Source organism: Ursus arctos, unplaced genomic scaffold (genome assembly GCF_023065955.2).
Source record: "Ursus arctos isolate Adak ecotype North America unplaced genomic scaffold, UrsArc2.0 scaffold_8, whole genome shotgun sequence".
Classification (NCBI taxonomy): Eukaryota; Metazoa; Chordata; class Mammalia; order Carnivora; family Ursidae; genus Ursus; species Ursus arctos.
This window is the reverse complement of record NW_026623100.1, coordinates 52,813,814-52,827,343: the sequence shown is the minus strand read 5'-3', so window position 1 is coordinate 52,827,343 and position 13,530 is coordinate 52,813,814. Positions and strand designations below refer to the sequence as shown.

Here is a 13,530-nt window from a genome sequence, read left to right as displayed (position 1 = left end):
CTGCTTTACTTGGGGTCACCTGGAGTGGCTCCAAGGCTAGACCAAATCATCTGATGTCTAGCTCACTCACTTGTCTGGTGACTATACTGGCTAAGAGCTGGGACCTTAGCTGGGGCTGTTGGACCAAATGCTTCCTGTGGCTTCACCGGGTGCCCTGAGCTTCCTCTTAACATAGCAGCTGCTTCCAAGAATGAACATCCCAAGAGACAAAGCTGGACAGAGAGCTATATCACCTCTTCTAAGCCAGCCTTGGCAGACTCACAGTGCCACTTTCACCACATTCTCTTCCTTAGAAGCCAGTCACTAGGTCTTGCCCACATTCAAGGAAAGAGGAATTCGGTGCTAGTTTCTGATGGGAGGCATGCCAAAGAATTTGCAGACATTTTTAAAACCACTATAGTGAGTGCGCCATGGACATCGTTGTCTATAGTTTATGTCAGATATTTATTTGCCAGGAGCACCGTTTACAAGAGCATTGAACTGAGAGTCCAAAGCCCTGAGCAAGAGCCATTCAGCTGTAAGGGACTCGGATTCCAAAACCCATGAAAGAAAAGAAGAAGACATGCTTCCGGTTCCAGCCGGAAGTTATTTAACTCCACTGTAGTCTCTGGAACTTTAGGATGCTGTTCCTCTGACACTTCACTTGATTCTCAATTATGATAGCCTGAGTCTTGCCTTGTCGCTGTGCCTGAGTCACTGTCTTTGAAGCATAGCGAAATCCACACATTGAGCACTTCCTTGGTGCAGGGCAATACCACCGGTGCTTTATGTTTGTTACTTCATTTAGTTATCATATCAGCCCCATGAAGGAGGTAATGTTATCTATCTCCATTTTCCAGATGAAGAAACTGAATCTCAAGGGAGGTAAGTAACTTGCCTAAAAGTTAGTAAAGGGCAGAGCCAGAATGATAGGCTGTGCCTGGCCAGCCCCATCTCCTCCAGGGCCTGGTGTCCTAGCCATGCATCCCAACATCCAGGGCCTGCTCCCTGTTGCCAGGCTCCTACATCACTCAACTGCCTGTTAGGACATCTGACATTCTGGAGTGTCCTTCTCTCTGCTCCGCTCACCTTTTGGAGCCTTGCCATGCTTCCCATTGGACCTTGTCCCTGCCCCCATTATGAACCGCTCATGAGACCCCTACTGGGGATGGCTGCCACACTGTGTTCACCCTCCTAACCTATGACCCACCCCTTCACAACTGCCCCAGTCCATCTTGGTAATTGGATGGCACCCTGGCATGGCTAGACGTCAAGATCAAGCAGGACAGCATCGTGAATTTACAAAAAGCAGAGGCCCCAGAGTCAGACCAACCTAGATCCAAGTCCTGACTCCACCGTGTATTACTCATGTGTAAAAATAAGGAGGCCCACATTGCCTCATTGTGAAGATTCTCGATGAGTTAATACATGTACAAGGCTTGGCACAGTGCCTAGTACATAGTAAATGCTTAATAAATATTAGCTATCTTCACTGTTGTTATTATCAATAATATTTGTAAAAGATCCACTAGAGAGCCTAGCATATGGTAGGCATTCAAAAATGATAGCTGTTAATCTCATTGTTTAAGTCCTGGAAAAGCTACAGGAATTCAGAGAAGGGCCAGATAACAAGGTAGTGAAGACAGAAAACAGGCTGCCCGAGCAACTGTGCAGATCTGCAGATCTCTGACTAATCCTAGAGCTTGGGTATGACTGGCCTTGATTAAGTGGAAACGCCTCCTTATAGAACTGCCATCTTCATCTGCCTCAATTAGGAGATGACAAGAGCTTCCTGAGCTTGGAAGTGCCTGGGAAAAGGAATTTCAAGAAAGAAAGCCAGAAAGGCCCCCTGTCTTTGCTCCTGCCCAGCATTTCCTGTTGTGGCAATGGAAGCCACTGGCCATCAGTTCCTGCCCTGCTTATCCGCTTGTCCTATGGCCCTGTGGTTTCATGGGCTTCATCTGAGGCTGTAAGTTCCCAGAGACCTGGTGAACATGGTCAGAATATGGAATAGCTTCCTGGCCTCAAGCCCACCCCAGGTTGAGCCATTAACAAGAATAGCAAACAGGTGGACAGAAGGTAACTATCAGGTTTATAACAGATGGGCCATCAGACACACACACACACACACACACACACACACACACACACCTTTGAGCATTTGGGAGCTGCAGTATTGCTATTGTCCTCTCCCATCATATTTTTCCTGCTGCTACTTTCCCAGAATCCTTAGAGCCAGATTCACCAATGCTCACAGCTCCTGAGTCTGTCTGACCAAGCTGGAGCCAGGGGGTGGGGGGTGCTGGTAATCAACTTTGAGCAGACCTGATGGCTTAGAATAATGTCACCAGTTCAGTTATAAATGCTTGGCTGCTGTGTTCCTCCTGATTTTCCTTCAAGCCAGATGATCAATGAGGTGACAGCTACTTCCCCCAGACCACTCTCATTTCCCTCTTCCAATCAGACAAGGATCTGGTGCCCTCTGGAATGACCTCTAAGAGCTGACATTACTGCTCATGTTGCCTCTGAGTCTGAGCTCTTCCTTCCCTGCTCCAGGCTTGGCCCACTCTGGTACAGCCAGACTTCTTCTGCCTTGATTCATAGCCCCTAATTCTGCTAGAATCCAGTTCTCCTCTGTATTAGTCAGCTATTGCAGTGAAAATACTATGTAATAAACAACCCCCCAATTTTAGTATCATAAAAACAGTTTTTTTTTTCCACCCATAGTCTGTGGATTGGGTGGAGTGGCTCTGATCCAGTCTCTAGGTCAGGTACAGATCAGTTCCATATGTCATTCATTCTGGGACCAGCAGCTACCTGGGGCAGGCTCTTTTCATTATAGAGGGGGGAAGCATGAGAAAAGCCTAATGAAAATTTCCTATGATTCTTAAGGCCTCAACCCAGAACTAGCCATTGTCAAGTCCACCCCATTCCATCTCCCAAGCCAAGTCAACTGGGTAAGCCCCAAATCAAAGGGATGGGAATATATGTTCCACCTATTCCAGTAGGGTGTATGCAAAGTCATATGGCACATGGCATGGGTGTATAATTCTATTACAGCAAGGGGGTGAAGAACTGGGACTGGTAATCCAATCTCTAGCATCTCTTAAATATTTGTGTCACCTGCATCTCTTGCTGTGATTTACCCACCTGATTGTTCTTCCTGAATTCTTAGAGAAGCCTATGGGCCTACTTAGCTCCTCAGTCCCCACTATACCCTGGCTTCAGATGGTCTAGAACCAAGAGCTGGAAAGCTAGAAAGCTATGCGAACCAAGGCAGCTTCTCCCCTCTTTCACTCCCTCTTGCTATATGCTTTCTCTCTGTTCTCTCTGCACATGGGCTTCATTTTTCTCTCTGGACACCAGCTCTCTGCTGCTCCAATGACAGGGTGCATTAGGGCCTGTTTCATCCCCGGGGCTACAGAAGCTCCCACTTCTAGCACTGCTCCCAGCTGAACAGTATTCCAGAGTTCCACTTCCAAAGTCCCAGAGAAAGACCCCCAGTCAATCAAGGCTGAGATCACTTAGCACAAACATAGTTACCCACTCTTCTAGATGGAAGAAAAGAGTGGTGTGGGCTTCCAGACACACACACACACACACACACACACACACACACACACAAAACCCCAAGACTCCAAACTGGAGTCCTCTGGTCTGACTCTGGTGAGACTATGTGTTTAGTTTGGCCACGGGGTTTTTAAATGTTTTGAATTACTTGACAAAATGTGGAAATTGAGAGTCCACATGTGAATTCAGATTTTTTTCCTAAAAAAGTGAAAGATCTTAACTGGAAGGGAATGTGAGGGTGCCATACAGGGCCTGATCGTGTTCCGTTTCTTGAGCTAGCTGCAGGTTATGCCACCATGTTTTATTTGTGAAAAGTTCATCAAGCTATACGCTTTAAATACATACACTTTTTAAAATATACATTACATCTTTTCTAAATTTAAAAACTTTAGAAGAATTGGCAACACGAGAGGCACATTCCAGCCAAGGATGAGTCCACTGGAACTGAGGGGTTTTCCATTTTGCCACACGCCCTGACACTCCCTATTCTCTGCCTGTCACTGAGACTGAGGATCAGTAGTCATTTATCATCTTGAACTGTTTTCTCACAATAGAGTTAAGAAGAAAGTAACCTTATTTCTTTTACATCCGTAAGTCTATCAAAAGCAGGGAAACAAAAGAGGCCAGAGAAGGCTGTGTGTTTGCAGAAAAATGGAAAAGGGCTTTTTTTGTTTGCTTGTTTGTTTGTTTGTTGAAGTTAAAAATATTCTTCCAAGTTTGACAAGCAAATAAAGTGGGTTGGCATGGAAAGGATCCAACCAAAGAGACTGTGACTACTATACAGAAACTTAAGGATCTGAAAACAAAGGACTGAAGTTTCAACGTGTTTAATTTTTCAATGCAAATAAAATAAATGATACAACTGTGAAATGAAGTTATGGAGTAAAATATGTGAGAATACTGCTCAGGCACTGAAAACTTATGAATGGTGGGTTTGTGAAAGAGTATCTACTGAGGACAAAGAAAATTCATGCCTCGAACAAAAAAACAAGTATTTGCAAATGGAAGACTAAACAGAAATGCTGTTGCTCAGCAAGATGACGACATGGCTGAGAACTTACAGGACAGGTTGTGTGAAAAAGTTCAATCATTTGTGGCATTTCCTAGAGAGGCTTATAAGAGCCCAGTTAAAATAATACCACCCAGTCAGCTATATTTATTTATGGTTCCAAAGAGACTTCGGTGTGATTGGAGAACTTTTGGGCATGGTGTCCATCACAGGCACAACTTCAGGAAATGGCTTTGCTTTGTTTGTTAAGAAGTCTTGAAAAATTTAAAACAGACAGGTCAAAATTAGTAAGACTGGCTGTGAGACAGAGCTCCTGAAATGGTCAGCAGTAACACTGACCTTGTTATCAAACTTAAATCCAGAGTGGCAAAATTTGCACAGTGGAGTAGCTAAATAATTCATCAGGAATTGTGCTGATAAATAATAAGCAAAATAGAACATATCATGGGCTTAGTGAATTGGATTCACACCCATGGCTGAAAAGCATAGAATTCAATGCTTTGCTTGATGCATTAGACACATAATAGTCATAACATTAATCTGTTCTGATAAATTAAGAGTAGTTGGTGTATAAAGTTGGAGTCTTTTATTTGCAGATGGGAGGAACTGTTGTAAAACTATTAACTGTTCATATCATCCAACAAAAAATACTTATCCCAACTCACCAGCAAAGATCGAATTAAAGAAAATATCATAAGAGGGCACCTGGGTGGCTCAGTTGGTTAAGCGTCCAACTCTTGATTTTGGCTCATGATCTCAGGGTCATGAGATGGAGTCCCCCATCGAGCTCCCTGCTCAGTGCAGAGTCTGCTTGAGATTCTCTCTCTCCCTCTGCCTCTCCCCCTGCTCTCGCTCTCTCTCTCTCTAAAATAAATAAATAGAATCTTAAAAAAGAAAAAGAAAGTATAATAAGCCATCCAACCCATTTGGGTACTTCTCTGCAAGAATCTTCACAACTATGCAAATATGCTATCAAATTTGTTCATTCATAGTGAAATTATATCTTCAGGAAACTCATTTCGCAAAGAGCAATCTGGCCCACTTTCCTATGCTGAAATCAATTTTCAGAAATGAAAATGATCACTTAAATTGCCCTCCCAAAATTGGGGGAATTGAAGACAGGATTCCAAAAAAAAGTTCTAATTTCATGAAAATAAAATTTTTGTTATTCAACTCACCTTTCTTTTTTTTTAAAGTTTATTTATTTTTTAGTAATCTCTATAACCAATGTGGAACTCGAACTCATGACCCCGAGATCAAGAATTGCATGCCCCACCAACCGAGCCAGCCAGACGCCCCTCAACTCACCTTTCTTAATTAATATTGTGGCAAATGGAATTTTTGAACCACAACTGAGTCCTCAAAACTAAATTTTGCAACATTAGGATGCCAAAATTCTACAAATATCTCAGGAGTAGTTACCCTAAATATAAAAACCATCATACAAAGATTCTATCCATGTTCAGCCATGAACAGCTGTTTTCCATTATGAAACTAAATAAAACTATTGCTCTCAGTTAAAGGATTCAAGGCTGAATTCTATACAGCACATCGCAACATGAAATGCAAGACCCGACATTGACATGTTAGGGCAAAAGAAAAAGTGTCACGTTTCTGGTTAAAAAGCAAAGAAGTAATGAGTTACGAAAGAAAAATAATAATAATTAAATATTTCTATTTTTTTAGAATGTTATGTTTTTCCGTTTTGAACTTAATATATAGTCTGTAATACCATACATGTTTGTATTATATTATGCACTTATGCAACGGCCAAGTAAAAATGAAAGAAAGTTTGATTACATTCCTACCAGTTGATTTTTCTTACACCTAGCCCACTTTACTCATTTTTGTTGCATTTCTGAATTCTGTAGAAATCTAAGTTTGCAACCTCTAGTGTACACTATATATTATGTATTATTTTTTAAATACATGCTCACTTGCTCAATGGTGAAAATGTAGAAAATCCTAAATAGAAAAACAAGTCCACTTATCACCTAGAGAACGCTTATTTAAAAAAAAGCAAAACCCATGCATTATACAAAATATGTATTTTTAATTACAAATGGAATCATACCACACATAAAGTTTTATCAATTTTCCGTATTTTAAGTGTTCTACTAGTAAGATTTTAATGGCTGAATATTATTCTTTATTATATTTGTGATATAATTATCTTAACATATTTGCTATTATTGTGTATTTAAGTTATTTCCCATTTAAAAAGCATTGGTCTTTTAATACCAATTCTAGTTCCATCTTTTTCTTAAACATAGCCATGTTTTTACTCATATGTCTTAAACCCAGTAGCTCAGTTTCCATTTGTAGTTTCCAATAAAGGCTAGAATTGGATCAAATTAGAATTTTGTAATCCTCTGAGGCAGCTAAAAGTATAGCTTAAACTGTGAACTCTTCTTGAGCTCGACAACCTCTGACATTTCCATTGACCCTGAGCTGCATTTTTCTGGACACCTAGTTGTTACTGCTGTTGTTGTTATTATTATTATTATTATTATTATTATTATTATTTGCTCAGAGGGCAATAGTTTTGTGTGATGAGGGGTCTCTGCTTGGTTCATTTGCTTATAGAGACTCCCTTGAAGAGAGCCAGAGCTATCCCAGAAAGATAAAATCCAAGCTCTCCAAGTCAGGGATGCCTAAATATGGTGAGAGACAGCACCTCTCTGATGTTAGGACCAACAGCCAGCGGCCAGCCAGCCAGCGCAGATACCACTGCTATTTTTACTTTCTTAGGCTTGAGTCACCTGACTGCCCTTGCCTCCAACCCCACTCCCATCACTATTTGTATTCATTACGAAGGTCCAAAAATCTCACACCTCTTAGTCCTAGAAGAGATATAGGATGCCTCCAATCTAATCGGAGAAGCAGTCCCGTCAATAAGGAAGCCCTGCTTAATTATGAAATCATCATCACATCCTTGAGAATCCCTAGTTTGACAAGGTGACTCCACCATCAGGAAGCCTCTGGATTGATGAAAGAAACCCAGTTTGCTGCCATGATCAAAAATTCCCCAGGGCACCTGGCTGGCTCAGTTCAGTGGGGCATAGACGGTTGATCTTGGTGTCATGAGTTCGAGACCCATCTTGGGTGTAGAGCTTACTTACAAAAAAAAAAAAAGTTTCCCAGAAAATGTGCATTGAGTGAATAGTAAAATTAAGCAAGAACTTGGAAAGCTGAGATCACCTGCTTGGGCTGGAGCTCCAAGACTGCAGAGTAGAGACAAGCAAAGAGGAGTAACTTTTGCAGCTGGACAAAGGACATCATGAGCCGATCAGAGGAACAATCTATAGAGTAATTATCTTTAAAAGAAATGATAAAGATATAAATTGAACAGCCTAAGAGTAAGTTTTTAAGTAAAAGAAGAGTCAAGATTGTCTGGCAAAAGATCGCATGCATTCACTTTCTCTCCTCTGTGAGACCCCATGAAAACTAATTTTTTAAAGATATAAACGCTTAATAAGGAAAAAAAATGGGAGGAGTCCTTTAGCAGAGGAAGAATTTCAGCCCGTTTCTGGAAATCTTAATGCCAATAGAGAAGAATTAGCTGATGAAGCAAAGTAGGGGGCAGAGTAGGAGTCCTGGCCTCCTAGAGCCTTCCTGGCCATATCCTGGGAAAGGTCAAGACTTGGCAACATCAGACAAGGAGGGTGATAAAAGTGAAAAGTGAGAGATTAACTAAAATCTGTATACAGAATGGTGACTGACACTTGGCTGACAGAATGGCCTGCAACCAAGGCCACAGAGAGGAGAAGGGGAGGGGTGTGCGTGTGTGTGTGTGTGTGTGTGTGTGTGTGTGTAGGGTTGCAGGTGGAGAACAGAGGAGAGAACAGTTGAGGAGAGCTCTTCTCTAGGGAAATTTCACTGTCTAGGAGAACAGAAGTAGCAAGGGTTGTTGGTGATACGTCAGAGTAAAGAAAGCTTCGCCATCCTAGCATTTCAGAAATCCACAGCAGGGGCGCCTGTGTGGCGCAGTCGTTAAGCGTCTGCCTACGGCTCAGGGCGTGATCCTTGCGTTCTGGGATAGAGCCCCACATCAGGCTCCTCCGCTAAGAGCCTGCTTCTTCCTCTCCCACTCCCCCTGCTGTCTGTCTCTCTCTGTCAAATAAATAAATAAAATCTTAAAAAAAAAAAACACAAAAAACAGAAATCCACAGCATGATGACCAGCGCCCACTCCCAACCTCCATTCTCACTCGGACCAAAGCCTTCGAGTGTCCCCAGGCACACTGCTTAGTCCCTCATTCTCCTATATAAGTGACAACCAAGGATCCCCAGATACTGAGGAAAGCCCTCAACATGAAGGAAAATTATAGAGAGCTAGATCCTCATCCATCATAACCAGAAGTCAAAAGATAATGTCTGAAGTTGGTAAATCAAGGAGGAATGATATAAGCGTATTATTCAGAACTAAAAACAGAAGAAACAGATAAAAGTAGAGTTTTCTCAGTAGCAGGACAGGAGACAGGGGAGTGAAGTGGGAAGTCTAGGCATCTGTTGTTTTTTATCATAAGCCCTTTGATACTGTTTGGTTTGGGTTTTTTTAACTTTTAAAATATTTTTCAGAAAAGGTCACATTGTGAAGCTATTGCCATAAAAGGAATCATCAAAATAATTCATTGCTATGTAACTTAACTTTTTGCTCCTGAAGTTTTCGTTTTTGTTCACGAATTTATTTTAAGCAACCAGTGCAAATGGAGATTCTCCAACAGTTATCTGATACATGTCCATATCAGGCAGTAAGTACTTTATGTTCCAGGGAACCGTTATAGAGAAGGAACCAGATTATATTACCCCTAAGTAATTTAATGGAGGTTTTCTTTTTTGTTTGTCAATTAAATCAAGGAGAAAGAAGAAATTAAGACCTAAAGGATCAGGTGAGAATCCTCAACCACTCCCAATATTTCTTGAGCACATACTATGTACCAGGCAATGTTCTAGATGATGGATATGGCATAGTGACTGGACAGACGAGGTACTGTCCTAGAACTAACATCCTAGTAGGAGATGGGAGACAAACTATGAATAAAGAAACAAATAAATAAGTGGAGGTATCATTAGATACTGGCAAGAACCACGTAGAGGATTCAAATGGTTTGATGACAGAAAGTGGTTCAGTAGCTACCTTAGTGTAGATGATCAGGATGACATGGTCCCTATTTGAGGGATGATATTTAAGCTGAAGTCTAACTAAAAAGCCTTGTAAAGACCGGGGGGTGGGAGAGAGGGGGGACAACATGCCGAGTAGAAAAGCTCTAAGTGGGAAAGGGATAAAGCTTTAACATGGCATATGTATACATTCTAAGAACAGAGAGAAGGCCATTCTGGCTGAACTTAGTAGCTAAGAGGGATGAGAAGAAAATAACAGGATGATGTAGGAAATGCAGGGACCAGATCACTGGGTTTGTAAGTCATAGTAAGGAATTTGGATGTTATTATGATCATAACAGTTCATAAGGAGAGCCTTAGGCAAAAGAGAGACTTGATCTGATCCAGGTTTTCAAACCACTTCCTACCCAATCTGTCCAGCCTACCTACAGAATAGTGAGGAAGAACACTTTGTTATTTTTAAGTCAGGACCCTTTGGGAGTGGTTTGTTACACAGCCAAAGCTAACTGATACAAGAATACAGAAAAATCAATTTACCTCTCACAAGGAAAAGATTCTCAGATCACGTAATTCAGGCTCAGGGCTGTCTCCGTCTTATTGGTAACTTCTGAGAAGTATCCATCTTTTTCTGCCTAACACATCATACAGCAATTGATTCTCCCTTTGGACCCTCACCTATCCTAGGGGAAGAAATATTAATGGCCCTGGTCAAGGTAAGAGCTGGCCCTGTCAGAGGTGTGTACAAAGGGATCTGAGCAGGCTACAATGGAACCCAAGTTAAGCATGTGGTGACAAAGTCAGAGTATCTGCATTGCAAATGCTGGGTGGGGCTGACAAGAGTGTAACTCGGAAGACACCAGGGAAGAAATCTCCCTGAGCAGCTCTACTCTGAACTCTGCCCTATCCGAGAACTCTTCACCCAGCCAAGGGATCCGCAACCCAGTGGAGAGTCCACAGGCTCGGTAAGAAAGAGTTTACAGCTTCCTTCCTCAAAAGTCTCCAAGATAAACAGAATAAACAGCAGTTGGTCTCAGCTGGTCGCACGTTGGCCTGCCTGGAGGAGGGGGATGCCAGAGATAGCTTCTTGAGGTTGCTTCCAGCCCTGCATTTCTAGGAAATAGACAATTATGAACAACATGGATTTTATTATCGTGACATCTCTAAGGTCTCTGCATAAAGCCTATATTTAAAAAATATAAACATGTAAGTGAAAAAAAATGTCAGGGGAATAAATATTTGTCTTAAAAGAGACCATCTGTTTCAAATTTTTATTTAAAAAAAAACGCAACATGTGTTTTATTTTAAATTTGTATGTGTGTTGTTATCCTTGGGTTAAGTATTAGGTAAATAGACAGAAGCATTGAGAATCCATTTTCCAGCAAATTTTGGTTAGAAATCCTTGTGCACGTGATGCAGGAGATAATTTGGGGGCTAATTGGAGCTTTGTGGGCAGCCAACCCCTTGCAGCCCTCTCCCCCACTCAGTCCCTGTGAGATGGGGATGAGGGTTTCTCTGGCACTGCCGTTTGTTTTGGACAAGATGACATTTTACACCTCAGCCGACACAACACATTGCAGGCTGCTCCCAGGACAGCCCGCTTTCCAACGTGGGTGCGGCCAGCATGGCAGAACCACAGAGCTTGCTTTTGTTTGGACCTCAGACGCAGCCTCAAATCTCAGTCAATTTGAGCGCAAATCCTTTTCAGTGGCTGTAAGGCCGGCTTAGTGTGAGAGTGGAGCGTCAAGAAAAGATGACCATGAGCTGGTCTTGCGGGGCAAATGGGCGGAAACATGAGAGAGGTCATTTCAGAAAGGGGGTGCAGCATGAAAGCCTGAAGGAGTCTGGCAGACTTTGGGAAATGGCATCGGTTTGGGGGTGGCTGCAGGGTAGGGGCTGCCTGGAGATGAAACTGGAGTGGTGGCTGGTGACAGTGAATGTTCACGTTTTATCTGTGCCTTGTCCCTTCCTGTTAGGAGCTGCCTCTGTCCCCATTCATTCTGGGTGATTCTGGGGGGGCTGCCGAGCTCTCCACCCAGAACATGCCATCTCCCCCCAAAACCCAGCTGTTGGTGGAAGAGTGCTTATGTGACCCAGTTAGGGCCAAACAGTCCTTTCAGGGGGATTCAGAGAGATCCACGATTCAGAACTCTCTCCTCCTAAGATGCTGGGCTGAAAGGAAGCAAAGGCATCGTTCTTGTTTCCATTGTCCAGAGACTTCCTGCTCCCGAATTAAGACCAGCATAGTGAAAAGCAAAGAGGAGAGAGAGAAAGGTGATTGATGTTATTTCAGCTCCTGGATTGTTTCCATTTTTACTAAAACTGGTCAGAGTTGGGTTTCTGTCTCCTGTGACTAAGAAATTATTGGCTAAAACAGTTGCAATCAGAGCAAAAATTAAACTCGCAACAAGAAGCAGACAACCTTACCTGACAGAGGCGAGAGTCCAGTGGTTCCCTATGGTAGAGGGAGCTAGCTGCCCACCAAAACACATGCTCCCACTCCATCATGTAGGGTTGTTACTGGGAACTGGATGCCCAGCGAAGGATTCCATTTCCCACCTCCTGCTCATGCCTTGCATCTAGACATTGGTATAAGAGACCCTGGGGGATGATGGCACCTCAACATAGAAGAAGCGTGTATCCCTGACACATCCCACTGAGAACAGCCACCACAGAAAAGGGGCACCTGCTCTGGACAGCTAATGTCAGCAAGAAATAAATTTCTTCTGAGTTTGAGCCATTAAGTCATTTGGAATCTTGTTGTTACAGCAGTTGGGGTTCCCTTAATGAATACATCCCCTCCCACATTCTGGAAGGTGCCTGCAGGCCTCCGAGTCTGCACCTTATTGCTTTACTCTCTAGTGCCAGAATCACTCAGATCAGTGACTACTGCTGGTGAAACCTGTCGCTACAATGTCTATTAGTTTCATGCATTTGCAGAGCACCTACTATGTGCCAGGCCGCGTACTAGCAGTTCAGGGTAACAAAGGTGAATTAGATATGCCATGTTTCATTGACTCTAAGTCACCATTGATTGTGAGACATATCATTATTCGAGGTACCACTAAAAGAAATTATGTACCACAGAGAAAATATATTGCCAATTAAACTATGACATGTGATCAAAACTGCTCTAGTTTCAGAAATGTAATTGAGTGAAGGGGAAATGTGCATCTTAAAAGCAGTATTTTTCACCTTCACAAAGCAGAAGATCTTGTGGGGGAGGCAGATAAGCAAATAAATATATGCCACGTGATACAAATGCATTAGCAGGTATGTAGACAGTTCAGCTGGGACCCAGAGAAGTAGTTGACATAGCCACAGAAATGGGGAAATCTTCACAAAGATGACATTTGAGCTGCATCTTGAAAGAAGAAGAAGGGAAGGGAATGCCAGGAAAGATTCTCCCGTGGGCCAGCTGGTCTAGCAGGTCTTCTAGACACCTTCTCCAAGCCTTTAGAGAGGCTTTCATGATTCTGCAGAGACTACAATGGTTTTGCAGAATCTCAAAATACTATAGCAGTAAATTCCAACCTGACAGCTTTATTTTCTGGATAAATGGAGGCTAATCCTTGAGGTGCCAAGGCATAATTTTAACTAGCTATTTTTCAGTGGAAAGCCTTCCAAAATGTACCATAGTAAACCCTTGGCATCTGCAAGGGGTACCGCAAGGGGTCTTGGTGAATCTCCAAATTCACAAATACAGCTAGGCTTGGACAGACTCCTGGCTGCTTGAGAATCACATTTATACGAAAAGCCACAGGTATCCTGCATGTAGCCTGGCACGGCACATCACCCTCGCTTTGCACTGACTCTACAGTTTTCCTCTTGCTTGATGAGCAATTATATGTA

At 42.6% G+C, this 13,530-nt stretch overlaps 1 long non-coding RNA gene across 2 annotated transcripts in view; it reads right to left on the bottom strand.

Moving 5' to 3' along the window:
- LOC113241762 (uncharacterized) overlaps positions 1-13,530 on the bottom strand; it is a 55,420-nt gene that overhangs the window by 21,522 nt on the left and 20,368 nt on the right. The window lies entirely within an intron of this gene.